Source organism: Erpetoichthys calabaricus, chromosome 10 (assembly GCF_900747795.2).
Source record: "Erpetoichthys calabaricus chromosome 10, fErpCal1.3, whole genome shotgun sequence".
Lineage (NCBI taxonomy): Eukaryota > Metazoa > Chordata > Cladistia > Polypteriformes > Polypteridae > Erpetoichthys > Erpetoichthys calabaricus.
In genome coordinates, this window is record NC_041403.2 from 94320178 (window position 1) to 94345569 (window position 25392).

General features: G+C 39.4%; 1 protein-coding gene across 2 annotated transcripts in view; it reads left to right on the forward strand.

The window, feature by feature from the left end:
* The window catches only part of sulf2b (sulfatase 2b), a 368243-nt gene that overhangs the window by 251617 nt on the left and 91234 nt on the right, over positions 1-25392 (forward strand). Inside the window, exon 1 of one of the 2 annotated variants that reach the window (XM_028811627.2) lies at positions 2475-2632. The exons of the other annotated variant lie outside the window; for it this stretch is intronic. The gene's annotated coding sequence lies outside the window, so the exon portion shown is untranslated. Of the gene's footprint in view, positions 1-2474; positions 2633-25392 lie in introns of those variants that run through there. 2 annotated transcript variants of the gene reach the window in all.

A 25392-nucleotide genomic window follows, 5' to 3' on the forward strand; every position in this document is an offset into this window, starting at 1 on the left:
AGATCCACAGATGCATTCAGTGTGAAAGCCCATTCATCGGTTAAACACTCAATTATACATGCATTAATCTCCGGCTGGATTGCTATTTCAGCACAGAAATAAAAATTTACATGTTAATCTCCTTACTGGGGTCGGCGAGGATGAATCAGACATAGCAATGCTGGCTGACAGTTTCCATTGCTCTCCGGTGAGCAGCTGTGTCCTTTCAAAGGTTCTAAACTTGCATGTGTAGGAGACATTTTGGAGGCGGTGGTTCGTTAATGTGGTCTTAATTAAAAGATAAACTTTATGTAAAAAGAACCAAAAAAATCCCAGGCCACTTTTCATAAGCAGTAGAAGTAGTGTTTTCCCATAAGTGCTGTATGTCTTCTTCTGCCTTTCATTACCCCTTTCTTCATTGTACATCATGTCCATTTGAAAAGGAAAAAGGGAACTCTGCGGCCTGGGTGCGGATGTTACTAATTAAGGGTTTGACTTCTGTAGTGTGGAGATAGAAGGAGAAACCATTATCTAAGAGTGTGCATGTTTTATTAACACTGCAACGGGACCCACTGATAAACCAGCAAGTGTTTCAGAGTGGCAGAAGCCATGGATGACCTTAGTTCTTCTGATAATTTACTGTATATGTCTTCAAAGGTTTTGGACAGTGGCTGAGCTGTTGCAGCTTTTGTCTAAAAAAAATTAAAATCACACGTTTGCCACAGTGCAGTGAAGCCTCAAGCACTAAAAGAGTTAGGTGTTAGACTTTGTGTTTTCCTGTGAGTGATGAATGTCCTCTTGCCTCCGGTGTAAGAAACTCGTGTCTAGTTCAGCTCTTTATGCTCTTTAAAGGAGTTTGACATTTCTAGGCAGTGATCATTGATTGCTTAAGCCAGAGATGACTTGGCATATGGTGGGCATGTATTTCTCGGAGATGTGCATTTGAGGATTGATTTATTAGAACTCAGCCTCAAGCATATTTGATACTTTTTAAATGAATGGCTAACTCCGGGTGAAAGTCAACTTGGTTTACTTTCAGGTATTTATGAATTGACTAAAGTTGCTAGTGTTTGTGCATGGACGTGCTATCATTGTGCACTGGATGTGCTGTAGATGGGCTTGTGTCTGAATGGCTGCATACGCTTGCACGCTGTTCCTTCTTTACTGTACTGTATATCTGTCCTGTGTGCTCGATGTTGTGCTCTGCTACTGCAAGGCTTTGTTAGGACAATCGAAAAGGTGGGAAGGTGGATTAAATGGGATGGAATAGCAGTTTACCAAAAAGCCAGAATTGGTGGAATCCTCACAGACAGGTAGGAAATGGTATATACTGTATATATAAATGGCAATATATTTTCTGGGTGTTATTTTAGCTGGTGGCTGACTTGGACTTCTGTAATTGTACAAAGTTTGGTTAAATAAATTTCCCCTTGGGATTAATAAAGTATGTATCTATCTATCTATCTATCTATCTATCTATCTATCTATCTATCTATCTATCTATCTAAATAACTCAGTTTGATTTTAAACCAAGCTAAATGAATAAGCATTATAATATTCATAATTTAATATTGTAATTATTATAATAAGTCATACGAATAAGTGAGACAAAGAACTACTGCTATTAAAGGTTTGTTTTGTAATGCAGTACAATGCCTCAGACAGTCTATATAGCAGAATAAAAAAATGTCAAAAGCGCCTGATTTATTCAAGAAGTACAAAATATGGATTCAAATTAGTACATCTTTTTAACACTACATTTTCATGAAATTCGTTTTGAACGATCTGTAGGTAACCCGAAAAGTTTTGCTTCTTGGAAGGCTCGGAGTCTTTTGAATACTTTCAGTAAAAGTCCCAGTGACCTACTTTCTTTTATTTTAATTGGCATTGCCATCTGCAGTGTTGTTAACCTCATCGCTGGGGAGGACGGGAGGGTGCATTTATAAAGCACTTGCATAACCTACTCTGCGAGACTCGCTCTGTAACAGCGGCTTCATCTGGGCACGAATGCTGCAGACTGATGGATAATGAAGCACTTGCTGGCTGGATTTGGGTCATTGCCTCTGCCAGTGAGTACTACGAGTGGCACAGCTCACCTCTGTTCAAGAGCCCGGAGTGTTTCGGCTAAACTTGTACAAAATATCTGAAACGTTAACACACACATAGGTAAACATTCAATTACAAAGTAAACTGGATGATGCAATGTTTCAGTTTTTCTTGTGATGTTTGCATTTGTTTATTTAAAAGTCTTAAAGGATGTCCCTCCTTCTTTATACATAACAACAGGACTAGACGTCTGTATTAGGCTGGCAAACCAAAAGTCTCAGACCTCAAGGTTAGAGAATATCAGTCCACAAAAGTGGGATGTGAAGAAATGAACTGAAGGCAAAGCAGTGGGTTCGCAGCGCTGTGTGTGTGTGTGCGTGTGTGTGAGAGAGGGAGAGAGAGAGAGAGAGAGAGGGAGAGAGAGAGAGAGAGAGAGAGAGAGAGAGAGGGAGGGGGCACAGTAAGCAAGAGTCAGCCTGACAGACTCATTCAGTCGGTCCTAACGCTGCACAACGGATATGTAGTTTCTCTGCCCTTTATTCCGCACCTCAGCAATGGAAGTAGTGAACAAAACAATCTTCCAAAGGCAGATGCATCATCAAATGAGGTAGGAACTTTGCTAAAGCCGGCGGATTAGTCTTTGGCTCTCAGATGTGTACGAGGGTATCCTTGAGAGAGGCTGACTCGATCACTTTTCCCCCTACTGTGTCTGTGTGTCAGTCAAACACAGAGAGCGCGCGAGAGAGGATAGGCAGCTTGGCAGTTTAACCCTTCGCTCTGCTCTCTCCTTGTTTTCGCCACTCAGCGACAGCAGAAATGAACAGCTTACCTGTGTGTGTGTGTGTGTGTGTGTGTGTGTGTGTGTGTGTGTGTGTGTGTGTGTTTCCCTTTTTTGGAGTCATCAGCACCATACTGTGAGGGATGAGAAAGGCAATGGGTATGAGGCGTTCAAAGCCACCGATCTGAGGCAGGGCTTGCTGTCCTGGAGGACAGTGCCTTGTGCCAGTGCAGCCTGGAGTTTGGAGACGATTAGACATTATTCTTCATAATAATGGGACTAGACTGAATATAGATCCGGGCTGTGATGTCTGCCAGCCAAACAATCTTACAGTGCATTCTCTGCTGTCTATTTATCTATCTCAGGTGTCACTCGTCACAGTTGTCTTGCTTTTAAAATAAAATAAAAAAAATACGTGCAGTAAACCTTTCTTGCAATTATATCAAACAAAAATGCTGCGGTTATATTTTTGTAACTCTGAAAATTGTGAGGGTCTCCATACTTTACTGATACGCGCTAGCAAATTTTTGTTCACTGGTTACTATTGATAATCTTTTATTAACCAGTATATTTAAAGCATGAGCTCTGAATGGTAAGGAAATATTTTAGTTAATTTGCTATTCTGAAAGTTGTTTTGGTCTCTTGATTAAATATTTACAGCTATCCACCGAAGTAGGTTGGAGATCATTTTCCCATTTAGTATCTCTGTTAATTCTCCCCACATTTTATATCATTTACTGATGTCGTGTGTTTTTTTCATATTCTGGCTCTTAACGAAATTGTGAACTCTTTCTTCATAGTCAGATGGGTACATAAGGAGAATGTATTTGGTCTTTTTGTTGCGTGCCTTCCTACTTCGCTGTCTTTACTTTTAACGCTTCCTTTTATATCCGTCTGTAACTGTTAAACTTTTTTTTCTTTCTCTCATATATATTATATGTAAAATAATACGGCATGTATCTGTTTTGTGTTTATATACAGCCTTTATGTCTAATTATAAGTTTTTACCTTTTGTGTTTTTCATTATTTTCCTAGCCCTTTCTTTTCCAGTATGTTTCTACCTCCCGTTTTGTCCTCCCCTTGCGCTTTACTTTGCCGTTTGACCCGCAGGTTTCTGGGGGGCTCCTCGTCCGGCTCAGCTCTTCTGTTACTCTTTCTGTCCCGTTCTGTCTTTGTGTTTTAACGGCCCTTTCCTCGACTCCGCCGTTGTCTCTTCAGTTCACTCCTGGACTTCTGAATTTTACTTCTGCCGTCTCGTATTAATCTTTAATACCTGCTCCAATTGTTTTTGTTATTAGTTTAAGTTTGTATTTTGTCCAATTGCTGACGGGCAGTAAGTTTCACGTTTTGTTTTTTTTCTTTCATTTCAATGATCGTCTCTCTTAGATAGATAGAGTTGTCACTAATGTAACTATATAACGCTCTTTTTTCACTTCTTGTTATTTTTGCTAATTTATCAGGCCACGACATTAAATGCTCCTAAGTGTGATCGTTAATTAATTAATTTACCCAATATTTAAAGTAAAGCAGACAAATCTGCGTGACATTGGTCACCGTGGGACTCGGAGGGTGAAAGCGGCTTTGCGCCCGAGCTGCGGCTGGAAGACGATGGCTGCCCCGATGCGTGAGCCCGGACTGCCCTGCGATTTGCCGTCCGAGGACTCGCTAGGAGACTTTTTTTATTTAAAACGCCAAGGAAAACTTCAGTCCGCGCTGCAGTTCAATTTAACGGCGAGCACGATGGCGTTATCAGTGTACTCGCCAGCCTGTGACAAAGAGCTCACAGCCGAAAGCAGCTAAACGGCTTATTTAATTCTTCTTTTAATACCTCAATACAAAATGTTGTACTGCTGCTGAAATATGAAAGAACTGAGACGCGAATAAATGGAAGTGTCTACTGAACCTTTAGGCAGAGTTTAGGGGTGCAATTAAATGTTCTCATTGATTGATCGCTTTGAATGGGAAAATCAATGTTTTATACTCAATTACGGTAGTAAATGGCACAAGCCAGGAACTATTTGTTCGTCATCATCATCGTTATTATCATCATTTAACAAGCGAATTAAGTATCATCATCGAGCTAGCTGTCGCTGCCATCTTAATCAGTCCTGATTCTTGGGGCTCTGTTAGCTAATTAGTAAGCAGCACCCTCGGCTTTGCCCCGTGATTAAGTGCTTAGGCCGTTGATTAAAAAAAAAGTTGTTGATTACCTGAATACCTGACAATATCTGTGAAAACTCGCTCGGTGGTGCCCATATTCCATATACAGCCCTACAGGAAAGGAAAGCCATTATTGATGGAAGTCTTCTATAATTATTGATCATGGATTGCACAGAAGGGACAGCGGCTTCACTGTGATGGGCCCTGTGACTATTAGAACCATAAAGTATTTGGAAAGCATTCTGCAACGTGATGCATTTTCTAATTTACATTCATTTGAAGCAGGTTCACTAGTAATATACAGCCTTGTTTATTCTCGGAATAAATCAGTAAATTCTGTCTGCCATAGAGGTATAAGCAGTAAGTTTTATATCAATGAATATACCAAGAAATCATTATTTCTATTGTAACGGCAAGCAATCTCCATTGTGGTTTTATAAAATTAACAGTCTTACGTTTAAATATGGCGGTTAATCAAGAACAAAATAAAGCCCTTTTATTATTTTGCCAGGAAAATGAGTTTAGTCATTCATTAGCAAACTTGTGCGTCATGCAGAGTATTTGATTGAGAGTGTTCCTAAATTTTCTTGCACTGTCAAAAATGAGTTTCACTGCGCCCGTGGGACTCTTCAGGCTTTAAAAACTTCGTCTTGATGGTTAATGCAAATGCCGCCCATTGAATCTGAAGTGGCTGCCCACCCATGTAGCGCGATCTCTTGGCGTTCTGAGACGACTTGCTCTACTTGTCGTAAGGTTCCCGTGATCTTTAACCCGATTGTGTTAAATTAGTTATGTTGTTTCAAAATTTAAATCTCAGGCGAAATTTGTCAAAACAAGAGTACACGATAGAACGCTGCATCTCTCACGGCAGAACAGTACATTGTGTATGTGTACAGATAAAATATTTGGAATTCAAATCTAGAAATAAGTGAAGTGAAACTGAAAACAAAAAATTAAAACTTTTTAATATTATTTTAATATCCTGGTAAAAATTAAACAAAAATTATAGCAATTTATACTGTCATGAAGTTTATTCCTAGCGGCGTTTCATTGTAACAGTCTTTTGTTTTTGTCGATTTTTTTGTTTCCTCTGCACCTGTATTTGTAAAATAATACAGACCAAAGTACCACAACTGTTTGATGCCCATACATTTCAATCGCTTACATACAAAGTTAACAAGATTACAGTTTTAAGTGCAACAAACGCCAATAGAAACGAAAAAGTTGCCGCCGGTCAGCGCCTGGCTTGACACCGTCAGAAGGAACTTTATGAGCCCCGACTGCTGGGGCCTTCTACTGAGAAGAGCAGAAATGGCAGCATTTGTGCTGAGTGAGCTTCTGACCAGTTATTTTTGGTGAAATACTGATTAAAATGATTGACTGGATGATTGAAATGCCTTGGTGAATATATGCTGAGGATTGTATTAATTTGGACATCTCGTCTGTTACATTTTCAGAATGGCATATACTGTATATGGCCATAATATTAAAAGTAAAAAATTCACTGTAGGAACGCTTTTTATTACAGACGGTTGAATGTGTAACTTTAAACCTCACATCCCTCTTATTTTTATGTAAACATATACTAGCAGAATTGTATTGCACAGTATGTGAAAATGTCAGTTCTATTCAATCTGGAGAAGAATATAAATTTAAAAAGCGGCAAATATTTTAATTAAAATTCAGTGTATTTATCAATTTAAACTAAATTATTTCTTCGATAATTATATTCATGCCTGTCCATTGGGCATAAGCTGGACACATAATTTTTATATCCAGTCTAAGGGAAACGCATCTCCATAAAAATAGCACAGATTCCTAAATCCCTGCTGCGTTTAAACTATGGCCACGTACTTTATCAGGGTTTGACATTCAGCCTGATATTACCGGTATCCCGCACACATAGATAGATCTTTATTTACAAATTGCCGCAAAATCCTACATTTAATGCATTTCCCGCACATATTTATTTGTTAAGAAATCACACTTGCAAAAAAAAATCTGTCCCAATTTGTACCTTATGAATGAATGTATTTTCCCATTGTGCCCGGTGTGTTACGCTGACATGCACGGGATGTCACCTTTCTGCTGCAGTTGCTCAGATCAGAACGTGGGGCAGTGGAATACGATAATGTGATTGGCTGTTAATGGAGCTGCGTGAGAGCGCCGCAGGGGTTGTGGGCGTGGCCGGCTGAAGTATATTCTTTGCACTCAAGAATTCAAGAAGTTGACTTGGGTTTGATTTTTGCTCCCATTCACAGCTTCGTTTCTTTTAATCCGATGAACTGACCAGAACCAGATCTAAGTTGTGACATTCGCAATTGGCATTTCTTTAAATTGTTTGTGGTGCACTGACTGTCATAAAACGTGAATGCGAAAAGTAAAACCAGTGACTCACACAAAAAGATAAACACAGTTTCAGGATAACTTTTAAGAATATATATATACACGTGGCAAAGGCTGCCACCACTGAGGGACATTTCAGTAGAAAAATGAGAAAAGCCAAGCAAAATGACACCTTTTATTGGCTAACTAAAAAGATTACAATATGCAAGCTTTCGAGGCAACTCAGGCCCCTTCTTCAGGCAAGATGTAGATAATGGCTAACACGGTACAACACCCAAGTACTAGTAGAAAAATGATAAATGTTTTCGGATGACTTTGCCTAGATTACCACAACTCACCTGTTTTGGTCTTATAGAAATGCCCTTTGGTTTTGGCAGCACTTCATGGAGGTCTCAAAGGAAGTGTGTTCACTGTCAGACTAATAAAGTCTTCGTCATTCCCAGACCTGCATACTCCAAATCAGAGGAGCAGGGACCAAGGGCCAGTCCTGATTGCACTGGGCACAATGCAAGAAAAGGTCCTGCACAGAGTACCAGTCCAGAACACGGAGACATGGTGGGACAATTTAATCGAACAAAGAAGGCCTTGGGAATGTGAGAGGAAAATGTGAGTCTCCAGAGAGAACACAATAGACACAGGTCGACCATGCAAACTCAACACCGTGCTGGATTTGAACTGAGTACGTGGGATCTGTAAAGTGGCAGTGCTAATCGCAGCACACTTCACTGCCACCTAAGCTAAGAATATGTTAACTATATTTCAGCAAAATATCTCTAATATCTTACAATAACAGCATTCACACTTACAGTGTTATGTTAATTGTTCAACTGCCTTAAAGCTGCAGAATATTGTGCTCTGATGGGAAAAACAGTGTAGTAAGGGTAAAAATAAAATTATTATTTTACTTAGCGTTGTTTTACATTATCTAGTTTTTTTTTTTTCTATTGATGCAATATTTCTTCACCAATTCTCACTTTTTGGCTAAATATGAGTAGTTAAAATAGCAGAAATACCAAAGTATTTGAATGACTGGCTGATACCTACCTACTGTACTCAACATTTTATAAAGTAGTGTAAAAATCAGAAAGAGTAAGTTGTGATCTTTAAAAAAATGGCTGAAATATTATTATCAAAGTGATTTTAGACTGTGAGTTTTTGACACCAAATACACGTTTATCCTCCTAGCAGCTCATGCAATTCCCAATGGTGTTAAATTTAAGGGGGGCTCTCCCCCATTTATGTGTGCTCATTACAAAGCTTCATTTAACTGGCAATTTCAGCCCACTCTGTTGTTTTGATAGTTTTCAGGGAAGGAAAGCATTTTGTTTAGCGGTCTTCTCATTTATTATATTTGCTTCAATTCTTGAGCTAGTTTCCTCAAATTTTGCAATTCCTAGGTGTAATCTAAGGAAATCTTGTGGCACCACTGAAGCTTCAAAAGCGTAGCAAGACTCTATAGGAGAAGGCATGGTCTCACTCACCCTCTACTACCGTGTCATTGGCATTATGTTCTCCAAGACTTGCAGGAATTTTTCTTAGACTGTTTTACATTGGCGTGAAAGTGTCATTAATGGTTAGTGATGAATGAAACAGCTGCGTTTCATTTCACAGTTTCATAAAATAATGCTAAAACTCAGTGAAACTCACTTCGAAGAGTTTTTGTGGAGGGTGACAAGGAAGGAATACCACTCTCTAACGCCTTGTTCACACTTATGTGATTACCTGGGATTTTTGGCAAACGCTTACTGCAGCACACCATGCGGATTAGTTCTGTTTTGAGGATTTCATTCACATCACCATGGAGGAGTGTTTTTCAAACATGTGACATGCTGCATATTTCCCACTCCCAGAAACACCCATCATTCACATTACTTGGTTTTCTCCCCAGGAAATCTCCGTTCACGGAAGTGCTCCTTTCGCCATTACCTAGCAGTCATCTGTTCATATTTCCAGATTCTTGCAGATGAGACTGAGGTTGTCTATGCCCTGAAAGCACTGGCACTTCAAGTGTCATTTCTGTCTCTGACATGCCTTTATTATGGCAATACCCAAGATTGTCATCATAACTGGCATAGCGGGCATCGTATTACCGGAGCATCAACAAAACCTGGCTTATGGCCAAACAAGTGTCAGCATGTGACAGGAAATGTCCAGTGATTTATTGTATATTAGAGATCCTTATACAGTACGAGCACTAAATGATGATGATGATAATAATAATAATAATAATTATTATTTAACACATTTTATCATTTTCCATGCTCAAGGCACTAGAAGAGCATTGTATATGTAATATTGGATAAAAGTATTTTCTGCATAGAACACTAAAACAGATGCAAAACATTAAATCCAATAAAAGAGAATAAACCAGAGTTAAATATCATATTGAACACTAAAAGAAAAGTCTGAACAAGTAACATAATTTGTGATATAACACACGCAAATTATCCTGAGCATTTGGACAGAGAGGTAAACTGAAAAAATATCCAAATAATGCAGGAAAATACAGACAATACATCTTCATGAAACATTTGTTTTGCAAATTCTTTTCGTAAAGCAAAACTCAGGGTTTCACTGTGAATTCAAATTTACTATTGATGATTTTTGCTCTTTTATAAAGGAGATTCTTCTTCTTCTTATTATTATTATTATTTACATATGATAATAAAATAAGATGTTTTAATATGAAAATCATTTTGAAAAAAAATGTATTTGGAGTAAGAGCCAATCTTAAAAAGTTAAAATTCAAATAAGTATCAACTTATTTCAATCTTGCAATAGAAAGGTATAAAGTGGCACACATGTACACACTGTTTGTGATTCAAATATAGAAACGTAAAGAAATGTAACCAGGAGATGTAAGCCATAAACAAAACATCATAAACAAGAACTTTTCATGTTTTTTCTCCTCGTTTTGTGTTACTGTTTTAGCTTTGAGTTTCACCAAAACGTATAAAATGAAGACTCCCGGACTGTGGATGTTTTGTATTCACATCACACTCAATGCCCGAACCTTTGTTTGACGCTGAAGCTGCAGAATTCTGAAAACCCTGGACAAAGGCAGCTACATTTGTCATGAGGCTATATGTCTTAATAAAAGGAAAAATGTATTCTCATACAAGGGTTTAGAATTCATCCTAGCAAATATATGAAGAAATGAACATTGTCATTTGTTATGTTTTTGTTAATTCTAACAACAATATCGAATGCTAGTCACATTTATGTTAAATAACATTCAAACACATCGTCAGATATACCCATCTAATCCCGTGTTCTAAGTAACAATGTTCAAGAGACTTTGCTTGTCTTGAGTTTCATCGAGTCTCTGCACTGAGACACTGTGTTTTGTGTGGATGTTTTATTGTTGCTGATAATCTTCATATTGTATTGATCATGTGCATTTATTGCAAAACGCATCATTTATACAGAACCTCCTGGAGTACTACGTATGCTTCATTCTACTTAAATAGCAACATACAGTAAAAAGGTATAAAGTATAAAAATTATTCACCCCTTTGGAAAATTTCACATTTTATTATTATACAACATTGAATCCCAGTAGATTCAATTTGTCTTTTTTGGCACTGATCAACAGAAAAAGACACTCCAATGTAAAACTGAGTACAGATTTCTGCAAAGTTGTCCAACTTACTGATAAATATTAAACACAAAATAATTGATCACTTCCCAGTCACTTATAGCAGTCTCATAATTAGTTCAATGGAGATTGCCTCTCCGGGGTTTCATTTCAATGTAGTGTACTGTAAATGCGGCTTATCTGGAAGGTCCATCTTGTGGAGAGTCAGTATGGTGGGCTAATCTACAAAATGAAGATAAAAGAACGCTCCAAGTAACTCTGTGAAAATGTGATTAAAAAGCAACAAGTGAAGTGATGGAGACAAGAAAATGTCCTAGTCACTGACTAACCCTTGGTGTCAAGTTAAATCAGTCAGTAAGAATTGGAAAGAGTGCGGCACAGCTGTCAATCTGCCCAGAACAAGGCGTCCACAAAAACTGAGAAGACTAGTGAAGTCACTGGGCTACCTACATACCTCTGATAACTCAGAATGAGTTGCAAGCTACAGTGGCTGAGATTATAAAGACTAAGTGCCTTACCAGTCACAGTGTTATGGGGGAGTGACAAAGAGAAAGCCACAGTTAAAACACACACATGACATCTCAGCTAGAGCCTGCTAGAAGGTGCATGGGAGACTATGAGGTCAGCTGGAAGAACTTTCTGTGGTCTGATGACATCAAAATTGAGCTTATTGGCCATCAGACTAAATGTGCCAAGTTTAAACACTGCACATTATTCAAAACAGGCCATCTGAACCGTAAAGTGTGTTGGCAGCATCATATTGAAGGGGTGCTCTTCTGCAGCAGACTTGTGACAGTAGAGGGTGAAATGAACGCTGCAAAATACAAGAAAACCCTGGTGGAAAACATGATGTAGTCTAAATGAAATCTACACCTTGGGAGAAGATTAGTTTTTCCAGTAAGACTACAAGTATAAAGAATAAAGCATAAAGTCACAGTTACACAGGAATGGCTTAAAAACAACAATGTGAATGTCCTAAGGTGGCCAACTCACTGTCCTGCTCTCAATCGAATTGGGAATTTGTGGCTGGATTTGACAAAGGCTGTTCCCTCACAATGTCCTTGCGACCTGATACAGCTGGAGCAGTTCATTAAAGAACATGGAAATACTGCAGTGTCCAGATGTGCAAAGCTGAAGGCGAGACCTGCCCACTCAGACTCGAGGCCAACATGGCTGCCAAAGGTGCATGCAGCAAATGCTGACTTGTAGTAGTGAATACTTGTCCAATCAGTTATTTTGTGTTTTATAGTTGTAATTCATTTAGGTCACTTTGCAGAGATCTGTTTTCACTGTGACATTAAAGACACATTTTTTGTGTCGATCAGTTTCAAAACAGTCAAATTAAATCTGATGTGATTCAAAGCTGTATAATAATAAAATATTAAGACTTCCAAGACGGAGATTACTTCATACTGGCACAATAGTTACTTGGTTTGTAATGAACTAATAACAAATATTTTCGAAAATACACCATGTAGTTGAATCGATAGTTAACTTGGGGCAACAAAGATAATGTAAGCTAGTTTCCTGACACAGTGAAAATAAAACCATCATAACAGGAAGATGTGAAAGGCACAATAAAGGAACGACAATGGAAGTTACCATAAGAAAGAACATAACCATTTTGCATGTTGAACTTGCAGTAAAACACCACGTGAGATGTAGCTCAGTTTCAGCATGTGTCGCCATGAGGCCTGGTCACCCAGTGACTAGTGTTACTGCCTTACAGCTCCAGAGTCCTCTGTTATTGCACAGTGTGTGTGGAGTTTGTACTTTCATCTCATGTCTGCATGGACTTTCCTCCTACACAGCGGTGTGAGTGAGTGTCCATGTGTGTCTAGACCTGGACTCGTGCTCCAAATCACGCTGGTTCCTGCTTTGTAAGTGATGCCGCTGGAATACGCTGTGGTCTGCTTTGCTACAATGAACAGAATGAAGCAAGTCTGATAATGGATGTATAGCCAAAGAACAAGGGCTGAATTTAAATCACACTGGAGGTCACAGCAGTAACACAGGGTCCTAGGCGACATTCATTTACTTTCTGTGTGTAAAGTGCTGCTGTCACGTTGCTCTCTCTGTCATCTCTGCGTCCTTGTCTTGATCCACCGCAGGTTGTGTGGCATTTTTTTGTAGATCGTCATTGTCCTGACTCACCTCCTGGTCACAGTCTTTGTCATGATGTACGTCCCTCACTCTAAATGGCTTCCTAGAGAATCATACACTCAAACCCATATGGTTCTCTTGTGCTTTTCAATATACCCGAATTATGCACATTTAAAAGACAAACATCTTTTGGGAGGTTGGAGGAAACCCAATCTCTTCATCTTGAATTGCATATGTTGTCCTTTAAAAAGTGCAAGATGCTGGCAACCATAAATCACAGGAAGTAACATCAATCTCCTGTATCTCTTTATACCTGAATGTGCAGCACAAACAGCTTCTCTCTTACATCGTTCAGCCTTTGAAATCTCCTGCTCTTTCATTCAGAGGGTCCTCAAAGTTACTACTAGAATGTGTACATGCTGGACACACTGACGTCTCCTGTATTTTGCGAATATTGTATGATTATGGCAGTTCCAGCTCTGACTGTATTCAGTAAAAGCAGCGATTAACCCTAACAGCGTGTGTAAAGTTCAGCACTGAAAATCAGGTGAACGGTACGTAACTCCATCCTGAAAAAAACAGGAAGTCAGCCGCAGAGCCACAGTGGCCCGCTACAGACGCCACCCTACCTGTTGAATTTTAGTTTTCGTTTTTTTAAAAGACGTTGCTGTTTTATTCACTTATGAAGGAGGTGCCAGGTACTTGTACTTGTAATGAGGTAAGAGCTCCTGATGACTTGAAAGCTCGGCCAGCATGGAGTTGAGAGTCAAATACAGGCTGATTAATATAAAGTCAGCACAACATATATTATTAAAACAATGCAAATATTAATTTTATTTTATATTTTGTTTAAAAGCATTGGTAAGTACATGCAGCATTGTGTATATGCTGTTCCAAAAAAAAAAAAAGTTGATGTTAATTGGTTCCCTCTTGGTAAATGGATGTAAAGTGCTAACATTAGCGCGGTTTGGCATTTAATATGCCTGGAACGAGCTTTGCTGTGTTTCTTCTGTGCTCCCAGTGTTTAGTTTTCTGTTTCTCGCTGTTCCTTTGTAAATGTACACAGTGGGGGGCTCCGCACCTCTCCACCTCCAACCCTGACACAGTAGCTTTATGTAAATTGGGGAAGAAAATGTTTAGTGAACAAAATGAGTCTGTAGGATTCTTTAAATCAAATCCCTGTTTTACAATTTAAATCAGGGATTTTAAAATAAACAAGAAATGTGATTAGTCAAAAAAAAGAGAAAAAAATCCCATAAATCCCAGTCACATAATAAAGACAGGACTCAGAATCTCACGGCATAAAGGTCATGTTTCCTAATGAAATGTCACGAATGGTGGCGGAGCACAAATTAATACATGGGGTGTCCAAAGTTCAGCGTATTCTAAGTTGTATTTTTTTTTCTCACCCTTCTCTTTTTATGTTAGACTGAGAAATAGAAACATTAAAAAGCATAAGAAGATGATGTGTCACACCAGAAGTGGCTTTATTTCATGAAGGAGCTGTGACCTTCAGGAAGACAGCACCTGAGAGAAAGATTTAGCGTTATAATGTTTCTAGTAGGTTACTGGCGCTGAAATGTGCCTGTTTGTCACACTTTGTTTATATTTTCCATGTGTTTTTTCTGCGGTGAAGGCTGATATATTAACTGCCTAAAAGTGGTTTTGTTCCTCCCACAAAAACAGCTGGACTGGTTTGCGTTTTTCTGATTTTCCTCAGCACATACTGGGTATTCTGTACTCTACGCTCTGTAGAAATGAGCAGATGTGAACGCCTGGGCTGGAGTTTGCATGCCCCTTCTGCACTCCTGTGGCTTTCTCTCCCACAGTCCAAAGACATGCTGCCAGGTTGATTGGCGGTTTGTAATTGGACTGGTGGTGAGCATTTATGCAGGTTATTGACTGACATTCTGTCCAGGCCTGACTCCTGCCTTGTAGTCACTGTTACAAGGTTAATTCCCATAGAATATATCAGCTGGAGCTCTCATTCCTTCAAAAAATTAATGAATGGCAGGCCACGGATCATATGCTAATCCAGTTAGGCCCATCAAGTCAGATCTGACTAGAGACTGTGAAACAATTATACTTGGGGTGTAAAGGCCACTACTAAATAAACAGTTATGATAATAATAATAAATCGGGTTACTTTATCGAGGAAAAGAATTAACATTGTTTAGATTCTGACGTATTCCAGTTGTGTTTGTACTTAAAAGAGTCGCTCAGTTTTAGAAGGGAGACCCTTAAGAGTTCATAGGTGCACGGTGTCTTCTTCAGTGCTTTGAGTCTTGTTTAATTGTGGGCAGAACTGGACTTTGTATGGAGACTGCATGTTTCCTCACAGCCCAGCAATAGGTCATATGTTCAGAAGGGAACTTTTCAGTTGTCAGAAATTAAAACAGGAGTAACGTTTCTTTGTCAGAATGCAAACCAACTGTGCCTACATCATGTTTTTTAGTCAATTGGTAAGGATTTCACTAAAAAAAGCAAGGAAAGGTTAATTTAGATGTCATCTTTGACGAGCTGTTGTCTGGCAATCTGCATCATTAGATGAGAATCTGCTTAGGTATTTGTGTTTCCAAGCTCAAACAAAAAGATGTTCTTGACTTGTTCTCTTATGACTGAGAATTCCTAACAGTGAAACGTGTCTAAGATGGCCACACACAGAAGACGTTACTGATCATGAATCAAAAGGAGAACAGCTTAGCAGGCTTGGACTGAAGAACATTACCTCATAAGAAAGGGTGAAGGTATTTGCTCCAACAAAAGACCACTTTGTAAGTTAATTATGAAGTCAAATGTTCAGTAAACAAGTGTGTTCCAGTGTGAAGTGTGTGAGTGACTGTGTGAATGAGCTCAGGGTTGTGTATAACATGGTAAGTGCTGCTTTCAGTTTAGAAGGTGCTGCCAACAAAGTCAGCAAGTGAAAAAATAAAATGAAGAGTTTAAATAAACACAAATGTGCAGTACTGTTGCATGAAAGTGATGCCCGTATCCAGAAGTCTAATTATTGGTATCCATTTTGTGCAGTTTATATGTTGATGTGAACAGTGCACTGGTACACCAGAAGGTAGTCTGGAAAACAGGGTCAAGAGAGACTGACCCACTTGTGAGTTAACAAACTCGTGCTGGATGACTGGCATGACATCATGTTGACCCCAAGCAGGGTCACGGCTAACAGAAAAAAAGGGAAACGGCTTTCGTGAGCCCTCGGGTAGGGGCTGCTTTACCACAGGCATGAGATACACACTGGATTCCATGTATTCACTGGATGCCACCCCACTTTTGTTCATATCATGTTGAGGACAACCACCCCATCTTTAGTATGAATGGAAGGATATGGCTCTGGTTAAGCTGGCTGTGGCCCAGTCATAAATGACAGACAGATAACTAGATGATTAAATGTGCTGCTTCTAAGGAGACCTGGTGACAACACTCTGTCACACTTCTAGGGATTTAGGATCATATTTGACCTGTGTTGTGTCTGGTCTTGTTGTGACTAAACATTGGGTTCAGTGTACAAACAAAAGGTAACATCTGCTGAGGTTCTTGTGTATTCTTGGAGTACGACAGGTAGAAGGTTTTCTCTGTGCTGTTGTAATGAGCATGTAAGTCTACACTGGCAGAAATTACAATTATAGTTTCAAAAAACAAGTGGTGGGAAATTCTTACTAGTTACTCACCAAGCTTTTTCATACATATCTTGAAGGCCTGCAAGAAGATTAGTGAGAAGAAAGACCCTCACACCAGAGAAACAAACTCCAACCTGAAAAAAAAACTTTGAAGACACATGGCTATCTAAAGCTTAGATGAAAGTAGTTTAAAACAGGGCAAATTAAATAATGAGGACATTTGAAATATCAGCATATAATACAATAATACAGCACGTAACATGCGCACGGGAAAATGAAAGGCTGGTCTCTAGATGCAAATCTGAGTGGCACCAAACAGAAAAAAAAAATATGCAGAACATTTCAGTGATAAAATTGTTGACTTCTGCAACACATTGTTAATGTATAAATAAATTACCATGGGTAGGGGCAGGGAGGGGGGCTGTCACAAAGGCAACAGCACAAGGAATGTGATATTCCTGTGCTAGTAACAGAAGTAGAGAAGTCCAAGGACACCTTAAAGATATTGAGGTGATATCAAAGGAACAGCAGCAGAAGGTAAAAATGACTGCATCTAGTAGTGGCAGACCAATAAGTTGCCATTAGGCAAAAAAATAAATAAAGGACATAACACAGCAGTGATCTCATATATTTTTTAGAAGAATTCTGTAGGGCACCATCTGATTGATGCACAGCTCTGAAGCAAAATTTTAACAAACCAACACACCTCTCAAAGACTTGTGCGCCTATGTTACCCTTCTGTCAGGGAATGACAGATGTTTCACAGGTGTTACCAAGTAGAGAAACAGGGGATACCTGGTGCGCCAGGAAAGTCACTTTCATTGCTATGCTGATGACACACAGTTGTATCTTCTCCTGAAGCCAAATGATAAGAGTTCAAGAACCAATGTGCCTGACTGTCTCAAGAATGTTAAATGTGGCTAACAACTCCCTCGAGCTGAATGAGAATAAAACAGAGGTGCTGTTATTTAGCCCTCCATTATCCACCAGTAGCCTTGCAAATAACTTTGGCCAACTTTTCCCCATATTAAAACACATGTAAGAAATCATGTTGTGATTTTTGATTCCACCCTTTGTTTTGACAGACAGATTAATTCAGCATTCAAGGGATGTTTCTATTATTTTGGACATTTAGCTAAAATTGAGCCATCTTTATCTGATAGAGACCTAAGGAATCATGTACTGTATAACACAATGTGCATAATTCACACAAAAACATGGCGTATGAACAAAAACAGAAACATGTGTATGCACAAAAAAATTCAGATGCATAAAAAGTTCCACACACTTCACCCTTTATAAAACCCAATCAACATGAATTTTAAACGTATGTGCACATGCCTACAGCCCCATCCCGATTCCTCCCATAATTTTGCATATTTGAATATGCAAATCAATATAAATAGCACCTTCCATCCACTGTATTGTTAAAAGGCAATGGTAAAAGCACAAAAAAAACAGGTCAGTTGTCAAAGTTAAGAGTGTCATATGTAAGCATATTGGGGCCACAGAGAAGAAAACAAAGGTCTATGTTGACCTGTTGGCAAAATGTCGATTTAGTGTAAAAATTTTCACTTTAATCTCGTAGTTAATTTTGTCTTTAAAGTAGGATGTTGTAAACTTCATCTTAAAATTGATGTTTAATTTACTAGAGTTTCTCAAATCCCTTCGAATCTAAAGTAGAACGTTAAATGCTTTGTATTCTGTGTTCCCAACCCACTCGTTAATCACTACATTCTTCATAAACTGGCTTTCTTTAACACTGACAAGAGCACGCAGGCAGTGATTGCCACACAGAACACATTACATTAATGATATTACAGCTCTCTGAACATTTTAAAATACTAAGATGTATGCATTAAAGCATATATTAAATATGTGGGAGCACAGTGGCACAGCAGTAGCATTGAGCTGGCACCCCATCCAGGGATTGTTCCTACCCCGTGCTTGATGCCTGCTGTGTCATGCACAACCCCAGATGGAATAATTTATTGTAGAAGTTCTGTTTCTGTCAAACGTACCACCTCCCAATTCCTGTCCTTCCATTTTCTTTCTCCACGTAACCCAATTGCCACACAATAAGCGTCTGTAAGTAAAACCACCTGTAAGCTTAGAATGCAGATCCTTCAAAACTTTTAAGGAACATTCAGAAATCTTTGTTATACATTTTTAATTATTCCATCCATCTAGGGTCATGCCTGTCCCATCAAGCACAGAGCACAAGACAGGAACATTGACTGGACAGGGTGCCATCTCATCAGTACCGCTGCGCCACCGTGCCTCCACATGTTTAATTATTAATGGTACATTATTTAAATGAAGTTAACAATTTATTTGTAAAATGTAATATACATACTTTTAATGCATTTCATCATAAAAATGATATCAAGTATACATCAGAGTATTGTAACAGCACACAGGTCCAAGAGGGTAGCTCTTGGAAATCAAAATTGACTTAAAAGCCAATCATAATCTTACTCTAAATTTGCGCTCTCTTCTATTGAATTGAATTGAATTCCTTTATTGTCATTGTATGGTACAATGAGATTTAATATGCACCTCCTCCATAAACTTATTTTCCTATAAAAAATAATAATAATGCGATTAAAAACAATAAAAATATATAAAATGATAACTTAAGTACAATATATATGTACATATAGTGCAAATAGGTGCATTTTTCATAAAGTGGCTCAGGTTGTACAATATTACAGTTGTAGTGTACGTTTACAGTGAGGTAATTGTAATTTGAAGTATAAACAGATATACCCAGAGCACTTGATGGATAGATTGGGATGAAACTGTTTCTGAGCCTTGAGGTCCGTGCAGGAAAGGCTCTGAAGCATTTGCCAGATGGTAGAAGTTCAAATAAACTGTGGCACGGGCAAGTGGAATCCATGGAAATACTGGTAGATTTTCTGAGGCAGCATGTACTATAAATGTCCTCCAGGGCTGGAAGCTGTATCCTCTGCTATAAGCTCTAAGTGTTTGTTTTTATGCTTTAGGTTTTGGAGTTTTTGTGTAATACCCGTGGTTTTTACAGTTTTACTGTGTATTTTATACTTGTAGTGAGGCAAACCAGGCAAAACCCTGTCCTGTTAGGGACAATTTTCTTGAATCAGTGCTTTCTCCAGGTCGTACTTTCTCCCTTTTCTCTCTTTTTTTAAGTATGCGCTGTTATGGTCAGGCCTGAAATATCTGAAATGAGATACCACCTGCTGGTAGCGTCTCCCTTTAATACTGTTGAGCGGACTGGAAGAGGCAGGGCTTCCTTGGTTTCATTGCCCTCAAGGGCTGGTTGCTGAAGGCCGTGAGGGAAAAAGACAAGACTGTTAGTGACAGCACCCCCTCTCGTCCAGGGGTGGTACTCTCATATCTACTACAGTTTATATTTTGTTTACTCAGTGCAGCACTTTGGTGCATCTGTTTGCTATTTTTAAATGTGCCCGATGAATAAATCTAAATTTCACATATGCTACAAACTTAGCAATACAGTTGTAAAATTTCACTGTATTTTCTTTAGATCTGGGACGTTTAGTCACAATGTTCCTTATACTGAGTTTGCTGTCAAAGATGATTTGTGAATTAAAGGAAGTGTATCCTTTTCTATAAACATGGTTTCAAGGCGATACGATGAGAGATTTAATCCATTTGGAAGCCCTTAAATTATATGAAAATCTTCACTGAGTGCCTGTGGGCCATGTCATATACTGTGTGTGTAAGATGTTGAGTCAGTCTGGCAGTGGTTACAAGCACAGAGAAGAGAAGAAAGCAGATATTCTCTACATTCAATATCGCAACTGCACATTCATCTTATAGCCACCCAAAAAAAAATCTGCAATCTTAAAACGCAACTTTAAAACCTCATTCAAATAGTAAACTTACAAATTTGTAATAACAGCAGAAATTATTTAAATTATAAGTTAATCTGTACCTCAGAGTACCCAGAACTTGCCCTTCTGTGTTTCAGGAGACACTGCTGTCTTGTTTGATTTCTAACAGAGGGTTGCAGTATACTTATTGGTATTTTTTATTTTTTCGCCTCTGTCAATATAAATTTTCAGTACTGTTTCATTTTTCATTTGCTTCCAAGGTCCTTCTGAGAGGTCTAACTCTGCTGGGGCATATATATATTGTGTGTGTGCGTGTGTGTGTGTGTGTGTGTGTGTGTGTGTGTGTGTGAGAGAGAGCCAGTTAGAGTCCTGCAAGCCCTTCTGACCAGTGCAAGGCATTTGATAATTCCAGACATTATCCACTTGGTCTTAGCTGGCTTACTGTATTAAATGACTTATTTTCAGTGCATTCATGTAGGCCTATAATTAAAAAAACAGTGGTCACCACATCTGTCCATCTGTTTGTCTGTCGACATGAAGCAACATGGCTCCCAGTGGACCAATTTCGAGTTATAAAAGTAATAAAAAAAATAACATCTAGAAATGAATGTAGAAGGACAGGAATTATGTCAGCATTGTTCCATAAACACGGAGTGAACATCCACTCAGCATTTTTACATTTGACTAAAACAATCTCATAGTTGCGTTCAGTGCACATCATAAAGATTCAGTATTTCTCTAACACTATCATTGATCAGCAAGGCTCTGGATCTGCTCTCCACCACAGTCTAAGCAGCCAACAAGCTTACCTTGAGACTTGAACTGAGATTTTAACTCTCCATTGGGTACTTCTTTCAAAAATTTTATGTTTAAGAAATCTGAACTGCAGTCAGTCATGGACCCTCCACAACAAACCACTAACAATACAACCTCAACCAACACCATGTTTACGTCACTTGAATTGGAATCTGTTAAAAGATTTTGAGCCACCACAAGCCTTTTTGGCCCACATTTTTAACTACACATCATTGTAAAGTGCTGCGCAAAAGCATGAATTTGTGCGTGGTAAGATGATGCCGGTGGGTGTTTAACGGTTTAATTTATTATTGATCTTAACAGGTTTTTAATGCAGCCTGGTGGCTTAACTGTGGACGAGCAGCTCACACATACTTAGTTAATTATAAGAGAGTTTAATAGGTTTTAATAGAGGACAGCTCTGTTTAGAGCTCTGTTGAGCTATCTAATGGGAGCAGGACTGATGGCTGTGTGGAGGTTTTAAGGCATGGCGATGTTGGCATCTGCTGAGCAAAAGAGTAGATGAGGACAGAGAGAGGCTGAGGGAACATAGACAGATCCTCCGCACGACCGCATGTGTAGAGGAGGCAAGGCATCCCAGTGAGGTGGCAGATCAGGGTGCGGTGGACTACATGATGTGGATTCTTTAGGCTATTCTGATGATGGAAGGAGGAAAGATGTCATGAAGGACTGCTGGGATTTTAAAAGTATTTATTTATTTATTTATTGGAGCACATGAGAACAGTGTTTTGCTTTAATGGCACAATCTTAAAGAAAGCTTATTTATAGTTTTATTGGATGCACTGTTGCACTTTTGGATACATTATCTCTTTGTTTAATAAACTTCTTCCATACTTTTGAACTAAAAGTCTTGCCTGTCTGCTCACTTGCTCTGGTTCATCAGAGTAAAACTTCAGTCTCAACTAAAGGGGGAATCGCATTGTGATGCCCACTAAAGTGTGGTCACATTTGTATAAATTTGGTATTATTATTTTCCTTTGACTGTAATAGTGTCTTTGGAAAACCATAAATATTATGAACTTAATCACAATCTGTCAATGTCATATACTGTACATGTAGTGCACTCACCATGTTATACCACTCCATACCAATCAGATAGTAGCATGACAGCACTAGTGAACCGGAAATCACTATTAGCTGCACAGGTTCCTTTTTTCCTGGTTATTATGAATAATTCAGAACAGAGAAGGCACATTCTCCTTGTGTCTCCAAGAGGTGGTACCTGTAGTCTACTAGTGCATGCATGTAATTGCATTCTGTTATCACTCTCTTTCAAAACTATTTAATAAATAAAAATGTGATCAATGACTCTTTCATGTGGTAACTTAAAAATCTGAAATACTTCAACTCCCAAATCAGTTAACTAAGATCCTGAAAGCACGTGACTGTTCTGTCATGTGCACATTGTGCTTAGGGTGATGAATTTCCTGTGATATTTCATGGGCCGCTCTCTCAAAACCTTATTAACAAGTTTGTATGTGTATGAGAATAGTTTTTCCTTTGATTTTTAGTATGGCAGGTGAATGAAATCCAGATGTGTAGGACTGACAGTTTAGGCTCTCTTGATTAAAACAGTGGTATTCCAACTTAAAGCTTTCACTCTATTAACAAAACCAAACAAATTTCCAACAGTAGTCCTGGAGAATTTTACTCCTCAAAACAGCAAAACTGCATAATTGTTCCTGTTAGAGCCAAAGTATTTTAATCTGTCATTTAATGAAAAAAGAAGAAAGTGTTACAAAAAAATGAAAAAGAGATGGAAAACAAAGTGGAGGTTTTTGGATCTCCTCGCAAAGTATTTGGAACATTCGCATTAAGAAGTCAGTAAAAGAGGATGTGAAATAAATGAACAATAGGACAGCAGTATGTTGTGGAACCAACAAAGGGCCAATCACAAAATCATAAAGCTGCCACGGGGTTAGTAGTGAGAGCCATCTGAAAATCCAGACCCTAGTAGAGATTGCACGTCAAAGTGTAAGAAAGAGCTTCAGTGGTGGTGGAGGGATATGGAGCTTGACATTCAGCAACAAGAAGCAGTATGTGCCTTGAATCATGAAAGAGATGTATGCATGCTGGTTGATTATTTAAGAAAGGAAAAACTTGGCTTGAATTTATCATTTGATTTGTCAGAAACAGCTGCCACTTTTCATCAGTTTTAACAAAGCCACAACAGCTCTTCTTGGGGTCCAGGTGGCCTAGTAACAAAAGCACTTCACGGTAAGATATAAGATGGCAGATTTAGTCCTTATGCTGAGTTAGTCACAAAATCTATTTGGTGCCCAATTATACAAATTAATGGAAGTAAGCAAGCTGGAGCTGTGTACCCATAAGATATCTTAGGATGTGTTAACTGTAGCAAGGCACTTGTAAGTGTCATACGGGATGGATGAGCATCCCAATAAGGAAAGTTCCTGGCCCTGATGGAAAGATCCAGGTAGATGGACAGGCATCCTGACGTAGACAGAGAAAGGTTTTTTGTCCAGACGGAAAGCCCCAGGCAGATGGACTGACATCCTGTCCAAGAGCAAGGAAGGTTCTTTGCCTGGAGGGGAAGGCCCAGGAGAATAGACAGGTGTCCAGACTGGTTATATTTACAATACCTTTTCTGGCTGGGATAAAGGAGAAGGAGAGGGAAGGTACTGTCTTTAGGGGCTATTTATTCCCCCAGAACACTAGATGGCAGCAGCCCTGGATATCGATACCTGTTCAGACACCAGCAGGGAATGCTGGAAATTGTAGTCTGCTAGCGCAGCCCTTTTGGGGACCATGGGGTCCACAAGAGGGCACTGCAGAACTCTTATACTCCTTATAATTTTGGACTTTTGTTTGACCTAGAAGTGCTTCCAATGGGAGAAGCTCTGGCACTGGAAGTACTCCCAGGTTGTCAATAAAAGGAACCGCACTGCCTTGTTCAGGCGAGCCAGAGGCGGGAGTAAGGAAGGCAACACTCAACTGGAGGACTGGCAGTGTGGAGTGAAAGAGAGAGACATGATATGCATCCTTTGTTAAAAAGTATTTTGTGTAATAAACACCCCTTTATTTTGAACCCAGGACTGTTTGTGTGTTCGTGTTTCGGGATTGGGGCTCCCTGGCACCCCCTAGCCATCACAATTGGCATAGTCAGAAGGATTTTGAACAAATTTATTGTGTATGGAAACCCCAAAATGACTTTGCACATTTTTTTAACTGTGACTGTCATATCTCATATAATGGGGAGAAAATCCAGAAGGAAAACCAGAGAGACTACTTCGGATAGCACTGTACAGTACATCTTTGGAGCTACCTGTTAGGAGGCAAGGACGAGAGGGCAGCGGTACTGTCCACAGAAACACTTCCACAACAAAGACGAGAACGTCGTCGGAAGTGAAAGCTCGCCACTGGATTGGTGTCACATGAGGGAATAAAGAGCAAGAGGGGGGCAGAGCGTATCCAGTTTTCCCCCTGTTTTTTTGCTGATCGCAGAGGAAAGTATTTTCTATATCATAAGTGGGCACACCTATGGAGACACTGTCCTACATGTTATTCCAGTGGGTCAGAGCCATTCCTGTGGTAACAATGGCCATCGAGTGCTTCCTGTAATAGTTTGTATTCCTTTTGCAGAGGTCTGAGTATAGAAATGGACTCCCAACCCCCCTTATGGGACCATATACTGCACCCTATATGGCTCAGCTGAGGTTGGGGATATGCAAGTGCCATATGGGATGAACAGGCATCCTGACCAGAAGAGGGAAGGTTCCTTGCCTGGACAGAAGGCCCCAGGTGGATGGACAAGCATCCCAACCGAGAGAAAGAAAGGTTCCTTGTCCAAACCGGAGCTCCCAGGTGGACAGACAGACAGACAGACAGACATCCCAGCCAAGAGAGAGGAAGGTTCCTTGCCCGGACTGGAAGTCCCAGGCAGATGGACAGGTTTCCTGACCAGATGTATCCACAATACCTTTCCTGGCCAGGATAAAATGGAAGGACAGGGAAGGTACTGTCTCTAGGGGCTGTTTATTTCCCCAGGGGATATTGATACCTGTTTTGATACCAGCAGGGAATATCGGGAATTGTAGTCTGGTAGCGTATCCCTGCTGCAGTTTGTGGGTACTACAAGTGTGCTGC